The sequence below is a fragment of the Oncorhynchus masou genome, chromosome 33, assembly GCF_036934945.1.
Source record: "Oncorhynchus masou masou isolate Uvic2021 chromosome 33, UVic_Omas_1.1, whole genome shotgun sequence".
In the NCBI taxonomy this organism is placed as follows: domain Eukaryota; kingdom Metazoa; phylum Chordata; class Actinopteri; order Salmoniformes; family Salmonidae; genus Oncorhynchus; species Oncorhynchus masou.
In genome coordinates, this window is record NC_088244.1 from 27605024 (window position 1) to 27632048 (window position 27025).

Genomic DNA, 27025 nt, shown 5'->3' on the forward strand with positions numbered 1-27025 from the left:
TCACATTTTAGGATTTTTAATGAATGTGTTTGCAAATTATGGTGGAAAATAAGTATTTGGTCACCTACAAACAAGCAAGACTTCTGGCTCTCACAGACCTGTAACTTCTTCTTTAAGAGGCTCCTCTGTCCTCCACTCGTTACCTGTATTAAATGGCACCTGTTTGAACTTTATATCAGTATAAAAGACACCTGTCCACAACCTTAAACAGTCACACTCCAAACTCCACTATGACCAAGACCAAAGAGCTGTCAAAGGACACCAGAAACAAAATTGTAGACCTGCACCAGGCTGGGAAGACTGAATCTGCAATAGGTAAGCAGCTTGGTTTGAAGAAATCAACTGTGGGAGCAATTATTAGGAAATGGAAGACATACAAGACCACTGATAATCTCCCTCGATCTGGGGCTCCACACAAGATCTCACCCTGTGAGGTCAAAATGATCACAAGAACGGTGAGCAAAAATCCCAGAACCACACGGGGGGAACTAGTGAATGACCTGCAGAGAGCTGGGACCAAAGTAACAAAGCCTACCATCAGTAACACACTACGCCACCAGGGACTCAAATCCTGCAGTGCCAGACGTGTCCCCCTGCTTAAGCCAGTACATGTCCAGGCCCGTCTGAAGTTTGCTAGAGAGCATTTGGATGATCCAGAAGAAGATTGGGAGAATGTCATATGGTCAGATGAAACCAAAATAGACTCGTTGTGTTTGGAGGACAAAGAATGCTGAGTGGCATCCAAAGAACACCATACCTACTGTGAAGCATGGGGGTGGAAACATCATGCTTTGGGGCTGTTTTTCTGCAAAGGGACCAGTACGACTGATCCGTGTAAAGGAAAGAAAGAATGGGGCCATGTATCGTGAGCTTTTGAGTGAAAATATCCTTCCATCAGCAAGGGCATTGAAGATGAAACGTGGCTGGGTCTTTCAGCATGACAATGATCCCAAACACACCGCCCGGGTGTGGCTTCGTAAGAAGCATTTCAAGGTCCTGGAGTGGCCTAGCCAGTCTCCAGATCTCAACCCCATAGAAAATCTTTGGAGAGAGTTGAAAGTCCATGTTGCCCAGCAACAGTCCCAAAACATCACTGCTCTAGAGGAGATCTGCATGGAGGAATGGGCCAAATTACCAGCAACAGTGTGTGAAAAACTTGTGAAGACTTGCAGAAAATGTTTGACCTCTGTCATTGCCAACAAAGGGTATATAACAAAGTATTGAGATAAACTTTTGTTAATGACCAAATACTTATTTTCCACCATAATTTGCAAATAAATTCATAAAAAATCCTACAATGTGATTTTCTGGATTTTGTTTTCTCATTTTGTCTGTCATAGTTGAAGTGTACCTATGATGAAAATTGTAGGCCTCTCTCATCTTTTTAAGTGGGAGAACTTGCACAATTGGTGGCTGACTAAATACTTTTTTGCCCCACTGTATCTGTATTTCCAGTAAGGGTTTGTAACCCTGAAAAAATTGTCTTCCAACTCGCTTCAAATGATCACTTTGAAAATAACTGTTCCAGACACAAGGCATATCACTTAGCAATGGCACGTTTTGTAATTTGGAAAAATATTCTATTTTATTTTATATATTATATATGGCTATCGTTGTCTCTAATTGGGGATCATACTTAAGTAGCATTTTTTTCCCACCTGTGTGTTATGGGATATTGCTTTGAGTTAGTGCACGTAGCATCTCTGTAGTCACGGTTCGTTATTAGTTTATTGTTTATTTGTTTTTGTCTTTGCTAATTTTCACATTCTTTATTAAATCACAGTATGTGGAACTCAACATATGCTGCACCTTGGTCCAATATTCATTCCAACGAACGTAACAGAATATCCCATCAACAAAGGACCAAGCAGCGTGCCCAGGAGGAGGAAGTATCCTGGACTTGGGAAGTGATTCTGGTTGGGAAGGGATCCTGGACTTGGGAAGAAATCCTGGCAGGACAGAATCGCCTTCCATGGCGGGAGACGCAAGCGGTGAAGGAAGGACAGCGACGACGCTGGGGTTCGTGGCCACAGAGTAAGCCCAAAAGACAGCCCAAAAACTTTTGGGCGGGGGGCACATGGGGTGGTCGGCGGAGCTGAGGAGTGAGTCAGAGACCGTCGAGGAGTTATTGGATAAATTGGAGGAGAGTGAACGGAGGGGAGAGTTAGAAACCTTCGAGGAGTTGTTGGATAAATTGGAGGAGAATGAAGCGAGAGAGCTGTTGGTTTGGCGTAGTATGCACGTCATTCGCCCTGAGGAGCGTGTTAGCCATCCGATGCCACCTGAGTCAGCTCCCCGTACTCGTCCTGTGTTAAAGTTCCGGTACAATTGATGCTGTCTCCAGTGCGCCTTCACAGCCCAGTACGTCCTGTGACAGCTCCTCGCACTCTTCCTGAAGTGCATGTCCCCAATCCGGTACGTCCTGTGCCTGCTCCTCACACTCTCCCTCAAGTGCGTTTTCCCAGTCAGGTACGTCCTGTGCCTGCTCCTCGCACTCTCCCTGAAGTGTGTGTCCCCAGTCAGGTACGTCCTGTGCCTGCTCCTCACACTCTCCCTGAAGTGCGTGTCCCCAGTCCAGTATGTTCTGTGCCTCCTCCCCGCTTGCCCTGAAGTGCGTGTCACCTGTACCGGCCCCACCCATCAGGCCTCCAGTGCGCCTCCCCAGTCCAGTACTGGGGAGTCCAGTACATCCTGTGCCTGCTCCTCGTGCTCGCCCTGAGGTGCATGTCACCAGCCCGGTACCACCAGTGCCGGCCCCACGCACCAGGCTTCCTGCGACGATCCCCAGTCCAGAGCTTCCGGCGACAGTTCCCAGTCCAGAGCTTCCGGCGACAGTTCCCAGTCCAGAGCTTCCGGCGACAGTTCCCAGTCCAGAGCTTCCGGCGACATTTCACGGTCCGGAACCTCCCGAGACGGTCCACGGTCCGGAACCTCCCGAGACGGTCCACGGTCCGGAACCTCCCGAGACGGTCCACGGTCCGGAACCTCCCGAGACGGTCCACGGTCCGGAACCTCCCGAGACGGTCCACGGTCCGGAACCTCCTCCGCCGTCCAGTCCCGCTCCATGGCAGGAGTCTTCCTCTGCGCCGATGTCCAGTCCGAACATGGCGTCCAGTCCAGCTCCATGGCAGGAACCCTTCTCTGCCCCGATGCCCAGTCCGAACATGGCGTCCAGTCCAGCTCCATGGCAGGAGTCTTCTCCTGCACTTGGTCCAGTCCAGGTACAGTGTTCAGCCTGGGTCCATGGCTGGATCTGGGGGATGAGTGGGTTCTTCGTCCCGCACCAGAGCCACCCCCGAAGCTGGCAGATCCTCGGGATGAGCGGGTACTTCGCCCTGCCCATTATTCTTTTCAAATTTCTTCAAGCTCTGCCAAATTGGTTGTTGATCATTGCTAGATAACCATTTTCAGGTCTTGCCATAGATATTCAAGTAGATTTAAGTCAAAACTGTAACTTGGCCACTCAGGAACATTCACCATCTACTGGTGTAAAGCAGACTGAACCAGGTTTTCCTCTAAGATTTTGCCTCTACTTAGCTCCATTCTATTTATCTTTTATCCTGAAAAACTCCCCAGTCCTTAACTGTTACAAGCATATCCATAATATGATGCAGACACCACTATACTTGAAAATATGGAGAGTGGTACTCAGTAATGTGTTGTATTTGATTTGGCCTAAACAGATTTTTGTTTTTATTCAGGACAAAAAGTGAATTGCTTCGCCACATTTTTTGCAGTAATTACTTTAAGTCCTTGTTGCAGACAGGATGCAAGTTTTTGAATATTTTTTAAAGAGGATACTTTCTGAAGGTGCTGTACTGTAGGTGTCTTGACTGTGATAAAGGCTCGGGAAATAAGATAAATGAACAAAACAAGGCATTAACTTAAGTTCCCAATCACAACTATTGAAATGACCCAAGAAGCCACAAAGAGCCACGAACCATGCCCATGTCTAGTAGGTTGTGGACCTCCAGATGATGGTACACTGTCCTGTACTCCTCCATCTGCACCTTCTTCTTCTTGGCCGTGTCGTAGTCCTCCTACTCAATGGCACAGTGCTTCTCCACGTTGGATCGGCCCAGGCATTCTCCTACCTAGCCCAGTCACACATGGGGACAGATGGAGAAGGCAGGAGGCACATGAATGGATAAAGAGAAAGACAGAGTGATTTTGTTTTGTGTTTAACTATTTTCATGTCAATGAATGGACAACCAAAGGCCCAAATGTCAAACTATATCTTATGTTGTTCAACAGGACCGCATATGAAATAAAAAATAGTTAAGTCCTCCTTAAATTGTGGTTACTATGCAACAGTTCATTGCCATAACCCCAGAGCATCACGGTATTACATGGACGGAATTGTTAATGTTTACTAGCGGGTATCCCAAATGGCACCATATTTACTTTATAGTGCACTACTTTTGACCAGGGCCCATGGGGTAGTGCATTACATAGTGAATAGGGTGCCATTTTGGACACAGACCATAGGTTCCAGTAAGTCCAATGTGTAATTTTACTGGGAAATTTCATAGAACTGAGGGAGCTTGCTAGTCGGTGACTGGTAACACATATATTTATATAAGTTACTGGATTGGCTACTAATGTGACAGACAATTAGTCGTAGACATATTTCAAGTATGTGACAATATGAAGTAATATCTTTTTCTATCAATCCTGCATAGATGTGAGTTATGCCATCAAGGAGCTATGGAGAGAGTTTCGGCTAGATCACCTTGGCAACAGCAGTGTATGTAATGCTAAGAGGCGTTTGGGTTGGAAAGAAACCGTTCTTTGGTTACAGGCTAGCGTCTGGTTTGTCACAACAAAGAAAAACACTCACTGGCCTTCACCGCAGCTGTTGTGCTTATTAAGTATTCAGGGTTGGTATGACGACCGAGTACACATAGGTGGTTGGTGACAGGAATCTGAACAATGTTTAATGACTACGATTACAGACACGGACAAAATCAGACTGCAAAATTGCAAATCAATAAGGAAGTGAAAAAGTCAAAAGATGAATTCAAAGACTTGATATTGAGTATACTGTATGTGTACATTTGGAATGTAATGATAGTGTCTCTACACTACAGGACCAAAAGTATGTGAACACCTGCTATTTTCAGATCTACACAAGTTCCATGGGGAAATGGGGTAGTGGGTATTTTTATTCCATTTCCACACAGAAAGACCCTTGAAGCACCTTCTGCAGGTCAGCGATAGAACTCTTATCTCTCCTGACGGACCATCTCCTGCTTCTTGTCATCCAGTAGGTGGATGATGTGGGCTACCTCGGGGTTCTGGTACATATCAAAAGCCAGGTCATCCAGAGGAGAGATGGACTCACACTTACTGAAAGAGACAATGGGATAGAGACGCTATTCATGCATAGAACATACTGTAGCCTCGTAGATTATTAGGTATTAGACAAATTATTACCTGAAATTGTGTGATTAGGTAAACAAATATTCTGTACATTTGAAATGTACAGAGTATTGTTAGTACAGTCATTTCCATGTTTTTTTTTATATATATTTTTTTTGACCTCTATGGGATATTGCTATTTTTTTATACATTTGAATGAGTCTCAGAGTGACTGTTTGACAACTATTCCAATTTAAGTGTCATTTGTGTTTCTCTTTAGCCTGGATTCCTGGGCTTCTACGTTAGCCATTTCTATTAACAGACTGTAGCCCAAGCTAAAGAGAAAAACATAACAATCGAAATGGCAAACAGTGGTGATTTAGAGTTCTTCTCGTACCCAAAAATAATCTAGACCCGACTGACAATGTTTATACGCCAAGTTGCTCTTCTGGTTAATGAAACTGTCTTTATATGTTGGCTAGCCCTTCTATAAGCTAATGAATTCACCTTATTAGCGTAAAATAAATATGCTGCAGGCTATGCAGAGCCGTGGTCGGGTCCATTCGGGTCTATCAGCTGTAGTTACATAGCTCGGATGACAATCAAACCCGAGGGAAAATTAACAATTTTGGCCTTGTGTCCCGGTGCAGGTCTCAGGTACTCAGGTTCGGGTGGATCCGTGAAGACCTCTAGTAGCGATCATGTCAACTTCCAGGCTAATGTTTTTTTATTTTTTATTAAACAGCATTGTCACAAAGCACTTCACAGGCCAATGAGCCTTCAACCTTACCTCATGTATGTTGCAACCAAGGCGGTCACGTGCTGACTGCTGTTAAGGTAGTGCTCAATCAGCTTCTCTCTGCTTAGCTGTGGGCAAACAGAGGTACAATTAACCTCTCTCAATGACAGGTCTCAAAACACACAGCGAAAAGGTCATCTGCTCAGTAAAGCACAACAATCACAACCAACTGACTCATTATTATGGAAACCCAAATGGGGCATTTTCCAGTTGTAAATTAGAGAACAGTAACATGGACGATATGAGGACTACTCAACTCTGTATATAATTGATGAGGCAAGTCATCAGAGCTAGGTGATCTACCACAAGTAGTCTCGTCAATTCACGTATATCTACACATCTCAATGATATGACCAGAACTTGTACTGCATGCAGCACTCAATATACTTCAATATGTCACTCTATATGTTTCATATGTACAATCACAACATACATTGAACAGTGAGAACACTAAAACCCTGAGAGATAACCAGGCCAGCTAACACTGTGGCCATGGTGGAGGTACTTATGCGTGAGTTTAGAGAGCAACAATGTGGAGCTTGTCCCGTGGAATCTGCCTTCCTGTGTGTTGGAGAGGTAAGGCTGGACCACTCGTTGTAGGGTGAAGTTACCCCTAGATGCTGATCTATAGTCAGTTTAGCATTTTCCTAATTAATGGTTAAGGTTAGGCTTGGGGGAGGGGAAGCTGATCTTGGATCTGCAGCTAGGGGAAACTTCAACCCTGAGCTGGGCCACTCTCCTCCAGGGGCTGTCCATCCGCAGGTCTATCTGATTACACTGGCTATGGCCTCCTCTGTGATTACTCTGCCCTCTGAGTCTGATTACCACATTCCTGTCCCATGTCCGTCAGGGCAAACACACACGCATACACACCCACACGGCAATACAGGCCCACACAGTGACCACCATGGAACCAGGCAACACTCTAACCAAAGAAAAGCTGTGTCTGTGTGCATACTGTAAACATACACACCCACACGGCAATACAGGCCCACACAGTGACCACCATGGAACCAGGCAACACTCTAACAAAAGAAAAGCTGTGTCTGTGTGCATACTGTAAACATACACTGACACACAGTTACATAAACAGTGGAAAATGTATTTTTCTATCGTTTTTTTTTTTTTACATAAACACATTATGGACTCATATTATAACATCAATAATATTCAGAAATATCAACTATGATTATCTGCAGATCAATGTAGGCCTATAATGTGTATATGGTTATAGTTATATGAAACTCAAAATGTTTTTGATTTTACTGTACCATAGACTAACACGTCATGTGCTATACTCACTGTCCTGGGTTAAATGCTTGTGGACAAGTCAAGTAATCAGTCATGTCAATAAAAACATGGCACATGTAAATGGCTGTGTCGGAATACACATACTAGAGTACTACATTTCTGCGTTTAATAATCACTCGTATTTTCCGACTTATGTACAGCTGCTAATCAGATAAAGTTACGCGCTGTACCATAATGAACAAATGGTGGAAGTCAATGCAATCGCACATTAGATGATCAATTCAGAGTACTATTTTCAAAATGTCAACATACTATAAAACATTATTTTTGGGAAAGTTGCACAAAAATACATTAAACTGAAATGTGTCTTCCGCATTTAACCCAACCTTTCTGAATCAGAGAGGAGCGGGGGGGCTGGCTTAATCGATGTCATCGGAGCCCGAGCAGTTGTTGTTGGGGGTTAACTGCCTTGCTCAGGGGTAGAACGGCAGATTTTTCCATCTTGCCGGCTCGGAACCAGCGACCTTTCGGTTACTGGCCCAACGCTGTTAACCGCTAGGCTACCTGCCACCCACTTAAGTACACTAGTATGGGTATCCGGACACAATAATGACTTCACATTGGCAACCTCACAAACACAGCAGCTCTATCTGGTGTGTCACAGTAGTACTGCACCTTAAATATCCAGTAAAATAAAACATGAAAGAACACGTACACACGTTAAAGAGCAGCCACTTACAATAGTGTCAATAGCATTGCCATCCACAAAATCTCCCAAAACATTTATGGCAACCAATGCAACCTGAAATTATAAACAAAAGCCTATGAAAAAAATTGAATAAACAATTAAATGATATGAATGTGGTAGTACCTAAGTTCAATCAACAGGTGATGGGGAATTACTTTATGTGTAGTACCGGTAGGAAATTATTGACTGTGAGTGTGACATAGTGGAGTACCTGGTTGTAAAGGTTGTAGCGGTTGACATGGTTTCTGTGAAAGGTTACCCGGAGGTATGTTCCAATGGCATCCATGTGAACAGACTATAGAGAAACATAGAGAAACATATAAAGAGAAACATACCTATGGCAAAATTTGCATACCAATTCCTATTACTGTGAACATTTCTTATAACAAAAATGCTGTAAATGATGACAATGTAGGCCTACACACTGAATGGACAAAACCTTTGGAAAACCTGCTCTTTCCATGACATAGACTAACCAGGTGAATCCAGGTGAAACTGTGGGAAGCATTGGAGTCAACATGGGCCAGCATCCCTCTGGAGCGCATTCAACACCTTGTAGTGTCCATGCCCCGATGAAATGAGGCTGTGCTGAGGGATAAAGGGTAGGAAGGTGTTCATAATGTTTTGTACACCCAGTGTATATCATAATAGTAATATAGTTACTTAGCAATAACCAATGCTGAAGTTCACCATGTTCAATCACTATATGTGCGTCAAGTGGGAATTGAACCTACAACCTTGGTGTTCCCGCCACCATGCTCCATAGAATCATAACCACAACAACAACATAGAGAACAGCAGAAACAGACTGCAATCCAGGCTACATGCTCCATCCAAGTAAGCCAGACACATGTACATCAGGGCACACATTTTCTATGGGACAAGGTCAGGTAGTCCCTCCCTGTTTCAGTCCATTTTCTTCCTTTTGGTGCCTAATGGATATGACCCCTGTTCGTGTTGGTCAGACATCGCTGTTCGCTGATTCTACTGACTCACCCTAATCTGCAGAGGGTTCCAAAGAGACTAGGTGAGTGGGCCTCTGGTAGTCTGTCGCCGATGTGGAACTCAGGTACTGGTGGGCCAGCAGCTGCAACTTACGGACCGACTCTGCCCTGCCAACTGCAGAGTGACCTCCTGAGGATATGGACAGATCCTGTGGAAGAAACAAGTGAGGTTGGAACTTTTTTTTTGTATTTTTTAATTAAATAATACAAAACAACATACAGACGAAAACCTCCCAAAAATCAACACCACAGGTTACACCTGTTTCTTGTTTGGGGTTTGGTTAGGGCTATTTAAGCCGGGTTATGCCCACCTGCTTTTGTTCGGGCTTGTTTCTCTGTTCGTTTTGTGGATGTGTTATTTTTGTATTTTCTTTGTGTCCTGTTTTTTGGGCCGGTCATTGTATGCGCCTGGTGTTTCGGCGTGACCTTTCTGTCACCGGAATAAATACGGTTGTCCTTAAAACCCTTTGCTCTCTGCGCCTGACTCCGCCCCCACTACTCCTGGAAGTCGTAACAGAAGCCCGCACCACCCATGTAAGTCAGCAGGAGCAGCGGCAACCCCCCTCCCATCTATGGAGGAGCGCGTCCTCCATCATACGGCCATCCTCCATCGCATCGGGTCAGTGATGGACCAAATGACGGAGAGAATGGACCGATGGGAGAGGAGTGGTCTCCCTACATCGCCTCCAGCTCCTCCTTCGACGACTCAACCCACTTCTCCGGTGGCGTTCGGCCCCAGCGCACTTCGACGACTCAACCCACTCCTCCGGCGGCGTCCGGCCCCAGCCACTTGGACCTACACTTGGTGCTCCGGTACCGTTTTAGATGCCTGGGCTACATTTAGTAAGACAAGAGGGCCACTGTTTCGCTCAGTAGTTTCAGCAGAGAGGAAGAGGCGAAGCGAGAGGGCTCACTCTTGTCAATCTGTAATAATATGAAGGCCTAAACTTGTCGCCTGCATTCACGCCTTTGGGACAAGGACTCGCATTGCTAGGGCGGAGAAATGAGCATCTCGTCATTATAGGCTTCTCCAAAAGTAAATGAATGTTTTGACAAAATTATATAATTACTCCTGTCTAAATAAAATCATTCAAAATACCTTACAAGAGAGCTTGACTTAGCTACAGAAGATCATTAGTTTCTTAAATGTATTTTCCTGTGGATTGTTTCAAATCACAAGTGCATAGGTCTATACCTATTTGGGAAGCCAGCAATTTGGGCACCTCGCGTGGCAATAGGCCTAGCTGATTATTGAGTTGCAGCTGTCAGTGTAAAGCACCTTAAATGTGTTAAGATAATGTGTCTAGGATATTATTATTATTTTTTAATGTTGAGACAAGGAGGAATGTGTGGTGAAGATATGTGCGTCTCTCTCCAGAATGCATGCACTCAGATCTCCAGAATGCATGCACTCAGCTCTCCAGAATGCATGCACTCAGCTCTCCAGAATGCATGCACTCAGCTCTCCAGAATGCATGCACTCAGCTCTCCAGAATGCATGCACTCAGCTCTCCAGAATGCATGCACTCAGCTCTCCAGAATGTGCTCCACTGTGGCACATTAATTGTTTATTAGTGAAATGTTTGCCCTTTGATAAAAAAAATCAATTTATCATTACATGTGTAATCAGTGGGCCTAGTAAATATACCATTAAAACTCATTATTTTGTTACATTAATTTCTGGTATTCCAGCTCAGCCAAGCAGAGTTTCGAGACAATTGTGTGTGTCTACCTGGCAGATCTCCAGCCATTGACAGTATGTGCATGGACCATCAGCTCCTTGGCACTAAAGATATCTTCGTGATCGAAGGAGCTGACCACCGTGAATTCTATCTTCCGGGGCATCTTGCTGCTGTACCCTATCAAATATGGAGAAACATTAACATAATCTACCACTGAATATCACCTGAGTTATCTGAAGAATCTTTCCCTTCTCAAATAGATATGCTACACTGTAATTAGCTAGCTACTTAAACTCATAAACCATGGAAGAAATCTTCATCCTGGGATTTGGATAAACCTTGATAGCTAACTACACTCTACAATGAATTGACATAGTAATATTCAGATTATCCATAAAGCTATCTAGCATAGATGTGTTGGCTAACCTGGGATATCATTCTGCCATAATATTTTCAAATGTCGAATGTATGCCCCTTCAAAAAAGTTAAATACTGTAGCATACATTTAAATGCTCTAAACTATTATTTCAGCTCGTATTTCATTGTTTGCGTTTGACGTCCCTGCGGTGGGAAGGAATACGTTTAGTTTTTCTATTTAGAATTGTAAAAATCTGAGGCACAATAAAACCACAGTTTTAATACAAAGTATTCTCTATTAAAGTATGGTATAACTACTAATATATCAAGTATATCTTACCATGAACATTGAAATAAAAAAATACAGCTTGCTAATGTCCCATTTCATCTCTATAACCACCGCTATCAACAACTAGTCCACCTAGGTGCGTGTGGGACTGTAGTCCGTTACATCTTCCATCCAAAACATTTGGAGCATCCAGTCTGCACGTGCACTGTGCATTTTTTATCTCCACTGCTGGTTTCATGTTTCACTGCGTCTTCCATTTGGCATATAAACGTTTTAAAGAGTCTGTGCTCAAGTATTTCCAGGAGGCATGACTTTGCTTTCTTCCGGGTCTGGTATAGCATCATGGATGTTCAAGATAGTTGGCCAGAAATAGAGAAAGCCGCAAAAGAGAAGAGACGCGAACTGGTCCTGCAAGGTGCAGTTATCGATGAAAAGATATCCTCGAATGGAGGTCTATGTTCCGCAATCTATTCTCTCAAGCTCCTAAATGACCTAGAAATCATCCAATGCCCAAGTTTGACAGAAATTCATGGAGACATAAAACATCTGACCACCCTTACAAGCTTGATTGTTTGTAGGAATAAGCTTTCCTCTATTCCAAAAATCATTGGAAAATTGAAGTCACTGAAAGTCCTCGACATTTCAGTCAACACCCTGAAAGCTTTGCCTGATGAGATAACCCAGATAAGCGAGCTCAATACACTCAACGTGAGCTGCAACAATATCAGTCACCGCCAGGTGGACTGTGTCGTTGCACGAAGCTCTCCATCATCAACATGTCAAAAAATGGCATCACTCGGTTCCCTGATGACATCTATCGCCTGGATCTCCTCAGCACTGTCATTGCCTCTGAGAATTACATTGAAGACCCGAGTGGAAATGTTCACATGCTTTCTGCTCTAAAGGTGTGTGACTAAAATAGATGGGTCATATATTGTACTGCTACCTAAAATATGCATTCTTGCATCTTGTTTATTCCTTCTGCATTATTATGGTCATGATTGACAAGGTACCTCTCTCAGTTCTACTCATCAACAATGTATTGAACGGACCTGAGACTGTTGTGACATTTTCCTTGCACAAAGGCCTTTTAGATGGTGAGACAACTGAGAACTGGATGAAGCCCCGTTTGGTTATTCATCTTAGTTGAATGCAGTAACACGCATGTAACACTGAATGTAATAACATGAACTAAAAACAACAAAAATATGAAATGTTCCTCTCCAGGTTTCTGACCTATCCAACAACAAGCTCCGTGACATCCCCTATGAGTTGAGCGACTGCTCCAGGCTGAAGGAGATCAACTTCAAGGGAAACAAACTAAAAGACAAGCGGCTGGAGAAGATGGTCAACGGTTGCTAGACCAAGTCCATCCTGGACCACCTTCGGGCCGATGGCAGAGGCAAAGGCAGCAAGCAGGCCGACGGGGGCCGGAACGCAGAGAAGACCCAGACCAAAAAGCAGCGCAAGCAGAAGAAGAAGAATGTGGAGGAGGACGAGGATGAGGTGGATAAGTTGAACCGGCTGGTGGTGAAGGTGCTTCACATTTCTGACAACCCCGGGGCATTCACTGTAAAGGTCGCCAACGAGCTGGAGGATGTGAGGCCATACTTGGTGTGCTGTGTGGTCAGAGGCATGAACTTCAGGTCCGGGAATGCACTAAAGAGATTCCTGGCTGCTCAGGTAACATTGTTTTGAGATGAGAACATGTTCATCTAGGAGCCAGTCTGTTTCTGCGTTAGCCGACTCTTACGTTGCTGTCTTTGACAGTCATATTTGGCAAGGTAACAATGTAGGCTCGAAGTTTCTTAGTGCAGTATGGGACCCAGATTAAGAAAAGTTTACAAAATAAACTCAAGCACATAAATGGACATAAACTCACCATCCTCAATAGCCTCTTGCATTATTCACAACTCTTTCTCTCTTGTCTGTTGTGGTTCAGACCAAACTTCACGATGACCTATGTGGTAAAAGGACAACTGCAACCATCGCAACTCACGACATGCAGCTACTCAAAGGACCTCTCATGTATGATGCCAGGTGTCCTCCCATATTAAAGGTAAGATGCAACATTGCATGACATTTTCCTCATACCACGTTAGACAGCCACAAATATTCAAGTCAACTGGCTTGAGCTATTTAGCTATGTATTTCAAACTCTTTGCATTGGATTGGTTTATGATGACATTTCTCAGGACCTTGTCCCATGTCTTTGTTAAAGTAGTTTATGCAGACAGTCTTATAAAGGTCTCTAGAGAAGGCTGATTTTCTATTGGACATGGTAACTCAGTTTTTTTTTGTAGAATCCAGTATTTTGAAGGACACTCTAATCAGCAATTGTGAGCCATCACATTATTCCATTCTTAATAATACATTATCCTTTTTGCTGTATGTTATGTCAAAGCCAGGCAATAGAATTATCAGTCTTATTGAAAGACCTGCATATGTCTTCACAAAATAACATTGTTGCTAGTTGTTGTCCGTCACTCTTGGCAAATCATTGTATTCAAAAACTGCATTCAGGTTTGTGTCAATGCATTTCAGTTCCATTCAAGGTCATTTAAACAAGCAAATAATATTTTGAAAGGAGCACAACTCTCTCATAAACTGTTGTTCACTAGATAGTCCCCCTGGGCCGTAAGGAGATGACTGCGGTGGAGCAGTTGCAGCTGGAGTGGGAGAAGACCAGAGGTAACTGAGGAAGAGGCAGAATGTTTCTGGCCTCCACAAGTGAGTATTAGCACCTGTCTTTAAAGGAAAGATTCACCCATTTTGAATGTTATATTGTTCTTGTGCATCTCTGAACAATGTTCTGTCGATTCCTGGGGTCATTTCATGTTTTCATGTGTTCTGAGCTATTGCCACTCAAGCAGGCAGAAATTTGACAGGGATGATGTAGCATTGCGATAAAGCGTCTCTCACTACACTGGAAGTTAATAGGAATACGACTTTTAGATTGCGAAAACGTCTATCATACATGTCAGATTTCAATACCGGGTGATGTCATAACACAGGATGTTGTCTTCTCTCGAATGAGCCATTGATCATATTTTTGCGATATTCCTACCTCAAGAAATGTGTAATTTAACGAGGTTTCACAACATTTGTCCTATTTGTCTGCCTCTTCAGTCCAAGGTGCATTGCATGATGCCGTTGCATGGTCATTTCGTATTTGGTAATTTATTTGGATCCCCATTATTTTATTTGGATCCCCATTACTCTTCCTGGGGTGCATACAAAACTTGAAACATGACATAATATGGAACATTAAAGGGATACTTTGGGATTTTGTCAATGAGGCCTTTACATACTTCCCCAGTATCAGATAAACTTGTGGATACCATTTTATGTCTCTGTGTCCAGTATGAAGGAAGTTAAAGTTTTGCGAGACAATGCTAACTAGCATTAGTTTAAAAAAACTGGAAGTCTATGGTAGATACCCATACTGTACGCTAGCGCTAGTTAGTAACTTCCTTGAAACTCATTGCCAATATTCCGAAGTATCCCTTTAATAGAAAAGAACAGCTCAAGGACAGAACTAAATAAAAACATGGTGAGATTGTAGACTCCTAAATTGATAGCTGTAAAATCGCCTAAACAAACAGCACTAACTAGCTACACTTTTTATGCAAAATGATGTGGAGTGTCAGCTGGAGAGACACATATATTGATTAAAGTCACCATGCCTGAGAGATTAACATGGTTATCAAAACGTCATGCCAGGGTAAACTTACACGAAACACAATCATTATTTTAAGTGTTTCTAAAATCCTCTATGGGAAAAAGGAATGGTGGAAAAACGATTGGAACCATTTCCCTGTTTCACCACCAGGTTTTATGGGTATTATGGCACCTCCGCTGGGGCTCTATAGGGCTGTGGTGGTCATGAAATTTTGTCAGCCGGTTACTGTCATGCAAAAGACTGCCGGTCTAACGGTAATTGATCATTCATTAACATGAACACATTTAGCATCTCGAGGCCTCTACGCGTACAGGCTGTATACAAACAGCTGATGCATGTCTTTGGAACAGCTACATTTAGAAAAGTCGAATAAATCAATTGAATATACAACATCACAATAAATCCATTACTTATTTTTGGCAGGTCTAAAGAAACGTAAAGAAAATGTATTTCAGAAGAACAGAATGAGTTGGCCTACTGTATGTTATCTGGCTATGTGCCATGCCGTAGGTGGTAGGCTTGTTATTTAGCAGACAAAATTTAGCAGACAAAATATGCTTATAATTCCGGTGCCATTATTGTACAGTAAGAAGAAAATAATTGAACTTGGCCGAATAAAATACAAAGGATGTGTTTCCTATTCCGGAGTGTGCATATGAAGTGGCTATGTTGAGTGTAAATGTGATCATTTGAAACAGGTCCTGTACGCTAGATTTAGAGATATGGAAAATTTAGTTGTGAATGATACAAACTAGAGGTCGACCGATTATTCGGCATGGCCTGGCCGATTTAATTAGGGCCGATTTCAAGTTTTCATAACAATCGGTAAATGGCATTTTTGGACGGCAATTACATTGCAATCCACGAGTAGACTGCATGGCAGGCTGACCACCTGTTACGCGAGTGCAGCAAGGAGCCAAGGTAAGTTGCTAGTTACCATTAAACGTATCTTATAAAAAACAATCAATCTTAACATAATCACCAGTTAACTACACATGGTTGATGATATTACTAGTTTAACTAGCTTGTCCTGCGTTGCATATAATCAATGCGGTGCCTGTTAATTTGTCATTGAATCACAGCCTACTTCGCCAAACGGGTGATGATTTATCAAAAGTGCATTCGCAAAAAAGCACTATCGTTGCCAATGTACCTCAAATCAAATCAAAGTTTATTTGTCACGTACGCTGAATACAACAGGTGTAGTAGACCTTAAGGTGAAATGCTTACTTACAGGCTCTAACCAATAGTGCAAAAAGGGTATTAGGTGAACAATAGGTAGGTAAAGAAATAAAACAACAGTAAAAGACAGGCTATTGTTATGAACTTGAGTGAAGACCCAAACGCGGTTTTAACAGAAAACAGAGTTCTTTAATAAAAAACAGGAATGGCATAAATCCTCTTCCAACGTAGTCAATGGAACAAAAGAACGTAGTATAATGCAGGTTGCACCTGCCATGCAGACTCCGACAGGACAGGACAAGGTGGAAGCAAACGAGACGACAGCTTGCTTCTGGCATCAAAAAACACAAACAAGAATCAGACACTGAAAGTAGCAGGAACAGAGAAAGAAATAGAGACCTAATCAGAGGGGGAAGAGAGAACAGGTGGGGAAAGAGAGAATGAGCTAGTTAGGGGAAATGTAGAACAGCTGAGGGATGAGAGACAGAGAAGGTAACCTAAAAAGACCAGCAGAGAGAGAGAATGAAGAGAAAGGACAGGAACAGACATAACAAGACATGACAGCTATATACAGTAGCGAGGCTATAAAAGTAGCGAGGCTACATACAGACACCGGTTAGTCAGGCTGTTTGAGGTAGTATGTACATGTTGACATGGTTAAAGTGACTATGTATGTATGATGAACAGAGAGTAGCAGTAGCGTAAAAGATGGGGTGGTGGGTGGGACACAATGCAGATAGCCCGGTTAGCGAATGTGCGGGAGCACTGGTTGGTCGGCACAATTGAGGTAGTATGTACATGAATGGATAGTTAAAGTGACTATGCATATATGATAAACAGAGAGTAGCAGCAGCATAAAAAGAGGGGTGGGGGGGCACACAATGCAAATAGTCTGGGTAGCCATTTGATTACCTGTTCAGGAGTATTATGGCTTGGGGGTAAAAACTGTTGAGAAGCCTTTTTTGTCCTAGACTTGGCACTCTGGTACCGCTTGCCTTGCGGTAGTAGAGAGAACAGTCTATGACTGGAGTGGCTGGGGTCTTTGACAATTCTTAGGGCCTTCCTCTGACACCACCTGGTGTAGAGGTCTTGAATGGCAGGCAGCTTGGCCCCAGTGATGTGTGCCTTGCGGTCAGAGGAAGAGCAGTTGCCTTACCAGGCAGTGATGCAACGAGTCAGGATGCTCTCGATGTTGCAACTGTAGAAACTTTTGAGGATCTGTGGACCCTAGCCAAATCTTTTTAGTTTCCTGAGAGGGAATAGGCTTTGACGTGCCCCCTTCACGACTGTCTTGGTGTGTTTTGACCATTCTAGTTTGTTGTTGATGTGAACACCAAGGAACTTGAAGCTCTCAACCTTCTCCACTACAGCCCCGTAGATGAGCATGGGAGCATGCTCGGTCCTCCTTTTCTTTTACTGTAGTCCACAATAATCTCCTTAGTCTTGGTTACTTTGAGGGATAGGTTGTTATTCTGGCACCACCTGGCCAAGTCTCTGGCTTCCTCCCTATAGGCTGCCTCATTGTTGTCGGTGATCAGGCCTACCACTGTTGTGTTGTCTGCAAACTTAATGATGGTGTTGGAGTCATGCCTGGCCATGCAGTCATCTGAGGAACAGGGAGTACAGGAAGGGACTGAGCACACACCCCTGGGGAGCTCCAGTGTTGAGGATCAGCGTGGCAGATGTGTTGCTACCTACCCTCACCACCTGGGGGTGGCCCTTCAGGAAGTCCAGGATCCAGTTGCAGAGGGAGGTTTTTAGTCCCAGGATCCTTAGCTTAGTGATGAGCTTTGAGGGCACTATGGTGTTGAACGCTGAGCTGTAGTCAATGAATAGCATTCTCACATAAGTGTTCCTTTTGTCCAGGTGGGAAAGGGCAGTGTGGAGTGCAATCGAGATTGCATCATCTGTGGATCTTTTTGAGCGGTACGCAAATTGGAGTGGGTCTAGGGTTTCTGGGATAATGGTGTTGATGTGAGCCATTAGCAACCTTTCAAAGCACTTCATGGCTACAGATGTGAGTACTTCGGGTCTGTAGTCATTTAGGCAGGTTGCCTTTGTGTTCTTGGGCACAGTGACTATGGTGGTCTGCTTGAAACATGTTGGTATTACAGACTTAATCAGGGATATGTTGAAAATGTCAGTGAAGACACCTGCCAGTTGGTCAGCATAAACATTAATGCCTTTCTTAAAATCAATACACAAGTATATCTTTTTTTTAAACCTGCATATTTAGTTAAAAGAAATTCATGTTTGCAGGAAATATTTACTAGGGAAATTGTGTCACTTCTCTTGCGTTCCAGTGCAAGCAGAGTCAGGGTATTTGCAGCAGTTTGGGCCACTTGGCTAGTTGCGAACTGTGTGAATTTCTTCCTAACAAAGACCGTAACTAATTTGCCAGAATATTACATAATTATGACATAACATTGAAGGTTGTGCAATGTAACATCAATATTTAGACTTAGGGTTGCCACCCGTTTGATAAAATACGGAACGGTTCCGTATTTCACTGAAAGAATAAACGTTTTGTTTTCGAAATGATCGTTTCCGGATTTGACCATATTAATGACCTAAGGCTCGTATTTCTGTGTGTTTATTATATTATAATTAAGTCTATGATTTGATATTTGATAGAGCAGTCTGATTGAGCGGTGGTAGGCAGCAGCAGGCTCATAAGCATTAATTCAAACAGCACTTTCCTGCGTTTGCCTGCAGCTCTTTGCAATGTTTGAAGCAAAGCACTGTTTATGACTTCAAGCCTATCAACTCCCGAGATAAGGCTTGCAGTACTATAGTGCCTACAAGAACATCCAATAGTCAAAGGTATATGATATACAATTGGTATAGAGAGAAATAGTCCTATAATTCCTATAATAACTACAACCTAAAACGTTTTACCGGGGAATATTGAAGACTCGTGTTAAAAGGAACCACCAGCTTTCATATGTTCTCTTCTGAGTAAGGAACTTAAAAGTTCGCTTTTTTACATGGCACGTATTGCACTTTTACTTTCTTCTCCAACACTTTGTTTTTGCATTATTTAAACCAAATTGATGATGCCCATTCTTTTTATTTTTTATTAAAGGGAGATGGCAAAAAACAAATTCACGAAAAGTGGCCTCTCGGTTGATGCCCGTCTTCTTAAATTAAACATTTATATTATTTAATTTTTCATTTACAGTATGTTGGTGTGGTTTCCTACTCGCTTATACATTGTTTTTATCAAGCAATTCCTTAGTTTCGGTTAGCTAAATCAAATAAGATTAGATATGGTAAAAGGCAAGGTTGACAACTTGTAAATAACATGCCACAGTATTTTGGGCGGTTTTAAAAAAGCTCAAACCACTGTCACGTTTATTTGGTTTCAATCTGCACAATGAGTATAGATGTGGACCTTCTACTAACACTATGCTGTTATTAAAGGGTTATATTGGCTATTATAAACTATGTGGTTCGAGCCCTGAATGCTGATTGGCAGAAAGCCGTGGTATATCAGACCATAAACCGTGGGTATGACAAAACATGTTTTTTTACTGATCTAATTACATTGGTAACCAGTTTATAATCGCAATAAGGCACCTTGGGGGGTTTGTGATATATGGCCAATATACCACGGCTAAGGGCTGTATCCAGGCACTCCGCATTGCGTTGTGCGTAAGAACAGCCCTTAGCTGTGGTATACTGGCCATATACCACACCCCCCCGGGCCTTATTGCTTAATTGTAGCCATCGTTGGCATGAGAATAATTATTCAAATTTTCTCAGCTTAAGTTACCTGGCTTTTTTATTTTACTCAGATACCTGCAGCTTCTTGATGGAAAAGAACTCTACCCATGTCTGGTGGATGCAGAGGATCATGTGATCTCATTTCCACCAATCACCAACAGCGAGAAAACCAAGTTAAAGTGTGTGTGCGAGTGAGCATATTGCCCACGGGAAGTATGGGTGCTGAGGGTCCTGCAGCACTCCCAGATTTTTTTCTTTTAAATTATATATTTAAAAATATATATACATTACCAGTCAAACGTTTGGACACACCTACTCATTGTAGAATAATAGTGAAGACATCAAACCTATGAAATAACACATATGGAATCATGTAGTAACTGAAAAAGTGTTAAACAAATCAAAATATATTTTATATTTGAGATTCTTCAAAGTAGCCCTCCTTTGCCGTCATGACAGCTTTGCACACGCTTGGCATTCTCTCAACCAGCTTCACCTGGAATGCATTTCCAACAGTCTTGAAGGAGTTCCCACATATGCTGAGCACTTGTTGTCACTGCGGTTCAGCTCATCCCAAACCATCTCAATTGGCTTGAGGTCGGGTGATTGTGGAGGCCAGGTCATCTGATGCAGCAATCGATCATTCTCCTTCTTGGTCAAATAGCCCTTACACAGCCTTGAGGTGTGTTGGGTCATTGTGCTATTGAAAAACAAATGATAGTCCGACTAAGCGCAAACCAGATGGGATGGCGTATTGCTACAGAATGCTGTGGTAGCCATGCTGGTTAAGTGTGCGTTGAATTCTAAATAAATCACTGACAGTGTCAGCAGCAAAGCACCATCACACCTCCTCCTCCATGCTTCACGGTGGGAACTACACATGCGGAGATCATCTGTTCACCTACTCTGCATCTCACAAAGACACAGTGGTTGGAACCAAAAATCTCAAATTTGGACTCATCAGACCAAAGAACAGATTTCCACCGGTCTAAAGTCCATTGCTCGTGTTTAGTGGCTCTTCTTTTTATTGGTGTTCGTTGGTAGTGGATTCTTTGCAGAAATTCGACCATGAGGGCCTGATTCACGTAGTCTCCTCTGAACAGTTGTTGAGATGTGTCTGTTACATGAACTCTGTGAAGCATTTATTTGGGCTGCAATTTCTGAGGCTGGTAACTCTAATGAACTTATTATTTGAAGCAGAGGAACCTCTGCGTCTTTCTTTCCTGTGGCGGTCCACATGAGAGCCAGTTTCATCATAGCGCTTGATGGTTTTTGCGATTGCACTTGAAGAAACCTTCAAAGTTCTTGAAATGTTCCGTATTGACTGACCTTCATGTCTTAGAGCTATGTTGGACTGTCATTTCTCTTTGCTTATTTGAGCTGTTCTTGCTATAATATGGGCTTGGTATTTTACCTAATAGAGTTATCATCTGTATCCCAATCCCTACCTTGTCACAACACAACTGATTGGTTCAAATGCATTTAGAAGGAAAGAAATTCCACAAATTGACTTTTAACAATGCACACCTGTTAATTGAAATGCATTCTAGGTGACTACCTAATGAAACTGGTTGACAGAACGCCAAGAGTGTGCAAAGCTGTCATCAAGGCAAAGGGTGGCTACTTTGAAGAATATATTTTGATTTGTTTAATACATGATTTTGGTTCCTACATGATTCCATATGTGTTATTTCATGGTTTTGATGTCTTCACTATTATTATACAATGTAGAAAATTGTAAAAAATTAAGAAAAACCCTTGAATGAGTAGGTGTGTCCAAACTTTTGACTGGTACTGTACATGTTCATATATTTTACATATTTAATCGATTTTATAATAAAAAATTGTTTGATGCTTTAGCTGTAGACAATATTACATGCAATTGATGTACAGTACCTTTATCCCGTATTCTAGATCAGGAAGACGACTAAGGGGCTGTTCTTAGAAGTTACCAGTTCTACCAGCCTGCAGATCTGTAAAGATGTGATGGTTGGCCTCATAGTGGTAAGCTCATCTCTTTCTCTGTATACAAAGAGACATACAGTAGGGCTGAATCCTACTTTGCAATGCACATACATAACACAAACTGCATTTGATTGCATGAATTAAACAGCATTTGCACATAAATGCATTGGTCAGACACACACAGTGGCGATTGGCGAGAGCAGAAAAGTCTTGCTCAGTCTCAGGGTGTCATGCTGTTTTGACATCTGTACCCTGGCCCCACTGGCTCCCAATGGAATCAGTGAGCTCATTGGCCTGGCATGACTGGCCCGGCGGTGTACGATGTCACCGCCTAAACATACAGCTCATAATACAGCTGCAACCCTAGAGCTGCCTGTGTGCCTCACACCCACCGGTACTGTGGGAGAAAGATGTACATATAGGGAGGAACATAATACTGTAACAGAAGAGAAAGATACACTTAGAGTGCATTTGCCATTCTGGTAAAATGCATTGGCTATTGTGTAAGGCCATGAGAGCATAGTACAGCTGAACAAACCAAGGTCAGAGGGCCATACAAAGGAGGGGGTCAGCCAAATGACCAACTGATGGACTATAGACATAGGCCATATATTTTTAGGACATGAAGATGCTGAAGGAATGTCAGAAGAGACACATAGTCTACGAGTCCTAATAAGGACAGACATACCAAAGAACACACCAGGCTGAACGTAAGGGGGCCCATAGCATAAGATGGGCATGTATTATTTTTGGGACATGAAGAGGTCCTGTCACCATTATAACTTGACTGAAAGCAGATATGTGCGTTATCGAGCTGAACAAGCAGGATGCACAGATTGGGATATAATGGTGGCAGATGGACTGAGGGAAGTAACTTCATTTGCATGTGGGATGGACTCATATGTTGTATGTGTATAAATCAGAGCCAGTGCTCTGGACAAGTGTGTGTTCCGCGGACCATCTAGGCTTCTGATATGTTTGTATTAAAAGCCTATATTGAATTCACAAGTTCTTGTAAGTGTTACATTTTGTTAAGATTGTCCACGACAGTACACACAGCAGCAGATGCATTTCAATGACAGCTTTGTCGAAACAAAGCAGCCGATAAGGGTTTAATCCACACTATGATTCCTATTCTAGAATAGCCATTGTGGTAGGGTACATTTTGGATTTGGTGTGGTGATGGAAGGCTGGAAGGTCAGTTTGGGATTGATCTTGAGAATTTAGTGAATGTGTTGAATCATTCATTTCCTGAAATGACTAACTGAAATGGAACTGAAATTAGCTGAACTTGAATTGACTGGTAGAGAGGGCATTTGGAGGAGAATGACTTGAAAGGTAAAACTCTGCGCTGTTGAGATGCGACTTCCTGCTCTGGGAATGCATGTCCTGTATTTCCACAATCTCACTGACAGATCATATATATGCCCCCCTGAATAATTTACCGTGTCAGCAAACAGGAGTTGAGCAGGGCAAGTCTGTGAGAAGTTTAGAAAACCTTCAACCCAATTTGCCACCATACACATTTCATTGTGTAAATAGAAAAACAAAATTGATGATACAGTATGTATAACCTCAGTCTTTACATTAACCTATTTTTTTATAAGAAAGTAAATGTAATGTAAAGACTTTGAGTTTATACATATTATCTATTTTGTTTTTCAATTGAATGTGTACATATTTCAATCCAGCCTTTAAATCTCTATTCAACAACCAATCTCTATGGCAGGGGTATTACATTCTTACACTGGAGCCTGCTGGTTTGGTATTGTCATGATGTTGCCCTGGGGGGTAGGTTTATGACAATCATAAATACCTCTTCCCCACTTTTTCCTCTCTCTACCCTACTGAGGTTACATTTGCAAAATCCTTGGTTAACATAGAGATTCTGTGAACATCAGAAGGTGTGGGGAAATGAACTATATTCTGGTAATCCGACCAACTGAACATATGCAGTGGTACTTAATGAATATGATGTCAGTTCGGTTGTCATCTGAGACATTCTCATCAATGATAAGATGAGACGACGAGACGGCCTACAGGGAGGAGGTGAGGGCCCTCGGAGTGTGGTGTCAGGAAAATAACCTCACACTCAACGTCAACAAAACTAAGGAGATGATTGTGGACTTCAGAAAACAGCAGAGGGAACACCCCCCTATCCACATCGATGGAACAGTAGTGGAGAGGGTAGTAAGTTTTAAGTTCCTCGGCGTACACATCACAGACAAACTGAATTGGTCCACCCACACAGATAGCATCGTGAAGAAGGCGCAGCAGCGCCTCTTCAACCTCAGGAGGCTGAAGAAATTCGGCTTGTCACCAAAAAGCACTCACAAACTTCTACAGATGCACAATCGAGAGCATCCTGGCGGACTGTATCACCACCTGGTACGGCAACTGCTCCGCTCACAACCGTAAGGCTCTCCAGAGGTTAGTGAGGTCTGCACAACGCATCACCGGGGGCAAACTACCTGCCCTCCAGGACACCTACACCACCCGATGTCACAGGAAGGCCATAAAGATCATCAAGGACAACAACCACCCGAGCCACTGCCTGTTCATCCCGCTATCATCCAGAAGGCGAGGTCAGTACAGGTGCATCAAAGCTGGGACCGAGAGATTGAAAAACAGCTTCTATCTCAAGGCCATCAGACTGCTAAACAGCCACCACTAACATTGAGCGGCTGCTGCCAACACACTGACTCAACTCCAGCCACTTTAATAATGGGAATTGATGGGAAATGATGTAAAATATATCACTAGCCACTTTAAACAATTCTATCTAATATAATGTTTACATACCCTACATCATTCATCTCATATGTATACATATATACTGTACTCTATATCATTTACTGCATCTTTATGTAATACATGTATCACTAGCCACTTTAACTATGCCACTTTGTTTACATACTCATCTCATATGTATATACTGTACTGGATACCATCTACTGTATCTTGCCTATGCCGCTCTGTACCATCACTCATTCATATATCTTTATGTACATATTCTTTATCCCTTACACTTGTGTCTATAAGGTAGCAGTTTTGGAATTGTTAGCCAGATTACTTGATGGTTATTACTGCATTGTCGGAACTAGAAGCACAAGCATTTCGCTACACTCGCATTAACATCTGCTAACCATGTGTATGTGACAAATAAATTTGATTTGATTTTGATTTGACATAAACTCTACAGTGGAAGTATACACATCAGAGTTATCGGATTCACATGGAATTGTTGTTGAATTTAAATGTTTGAATATGAAATTATTCGTGATGGGATGAAATGTGTTTTTAGCTTCTAAAATGTGAGATTTGGGTTTTCATAAGATAGGGCTCTGCTCAATCAGTGGCCTGCCCCTGTGAAGGGACATGGGCTATAAAACTTTTCAAACACGCCCTCCTCTCCCTTCTTATATAAGCCCTTGACGACAATATAACCTCCTGTTCCGAGGATGTGAGGACGACCGTCCGATGTCAGAATGGTTCAGATAATATTTACAGAACGAAGCCAAAATCAGCGTGATTTTTGGTTGCGAATGGTATGAACTTTGAACTCTTATTCACTACAGAAGTGATACCTCCTAGCCGTTGAGTTAGCAACAGCAGATGCAAACGAGGGTTAAGAAGGAACAGACAGAGTATCCCGTCTATCACCCAACGACATTATTAGAACATATCCAACTGACAACCAGAGACAGTCTTCAAAGGACTCGGTTGGGCAACACGGCCTTCCATCTACCATCAACCTATCGAAGTGCAGCTCAGAGTAAATAATTATTGCATTTACCTTTTCCAAATGGGCGGTAATTTAGAATGCATAAGATACTGTATTTACGATAGCACAGCTTCGCCCTTTGTTCCTCAGTCTTCCCGCTCTTTCACTTTCACCCAGCCCCTTTTCTTTTGTGTAACAAGCTGTCATATCTGTTCCGCCCGCTAGGGACGTTTTCCTTTATGACGTAATTTGTAATCAAGTTATGATTTAATTATGTGTATGTGTAATTCTGTGTGATTAGTTACGTATTTCGTAAATAAATAATTAAACTCAATTTTGTATTGCTGATTCAACTTATGAGCCAGGGTTCGTGCAGATAACCAAGAATTTACAACTTTCAGATGAGACTGAATTAAGATGACGATTAATATTGACTGCTATTGATGTAAAATATTACTAGGTCTTTAAGAGTTTATTCGGAAGATAAATATTATTTTGTGGTGCTTAACTCTCTAGTTAATTACATTTACATGATTAGCTCAATCAGGTAATATTAATTACGGATCAATTATTTTATAGAATAGCATGTCATATCACTTAATCCGGCATAGCCAAAGACACAACATTATTATACCTGGTAATTAATTGCACACACCTGGTGTCCCAGGTCTGCATCAGTCCCTGATTAGAGGGGAACAATGAAAAAAAAGTGGAACTGGCTTCGGGATCCAAAGTTGAATATGAGGGCTCCAGGCGTTCCTTTCCACATAGTTCCTTCCTCAAATAGACCTGAAGCACATTGTCCCAATGGTCAGCAATTAACACATCTGTCTCTGTTCCGTTCTCAGAAAATGGCGGAGCTGAACAAGTTCACGTTGGAGCACAGAGAGGAGGCTGGGTCAGAGGGGGAATCAGACTTACCCCCAGACCCCTCCTCAGATGGTACCACCTCAGGAGAGCTGATCATCCAGCAGGTTCGCACCGTGGACCCTGATGGGAACCTCAAGGTCGTCTACCCGTCCAAAATGGACCTCTCCACGGATGTCGGCAACCTGAACGTCATCTGGTAGTTGTGCCACAGTTGCGCCTTTTTTGATTTATACAATTACAGTCTCACACAGTTAAAATCACAGTACTGTATATGAGATGTTCAATGTGTTGGGATTGCCAGGTTCTCTTTTGTAGCATTATCGATTCCAGCCACTCATTTCTCAAACATGGAAATAGTGTATTATAGCCCTGCTTAATGTTCTTG

General features: G+C 42.6%; 2 pseudogenes; one reads left to right on the forward strand and one right to left on the reverse strand.

The window, feature by feature from the left end:
• Window positions 1–3727: 3727 nt before the first annotated feature.
• On the reverse strand, window positions 3728–11008 carry LOC135528179 (centrosomal protein of 104 kDa-like; annotated as a pseudogene).
• Window positions 11009–11833: 825 nt separating this feature from the next.
• LOC135527456 (leucine-rich repeat-containing protein 47-like) lies at window positions 11834–27001 on the forward strand (annotated as a pseudogene).
• Window positions 27002–27025: the final 24 nt, after the last annotated feature.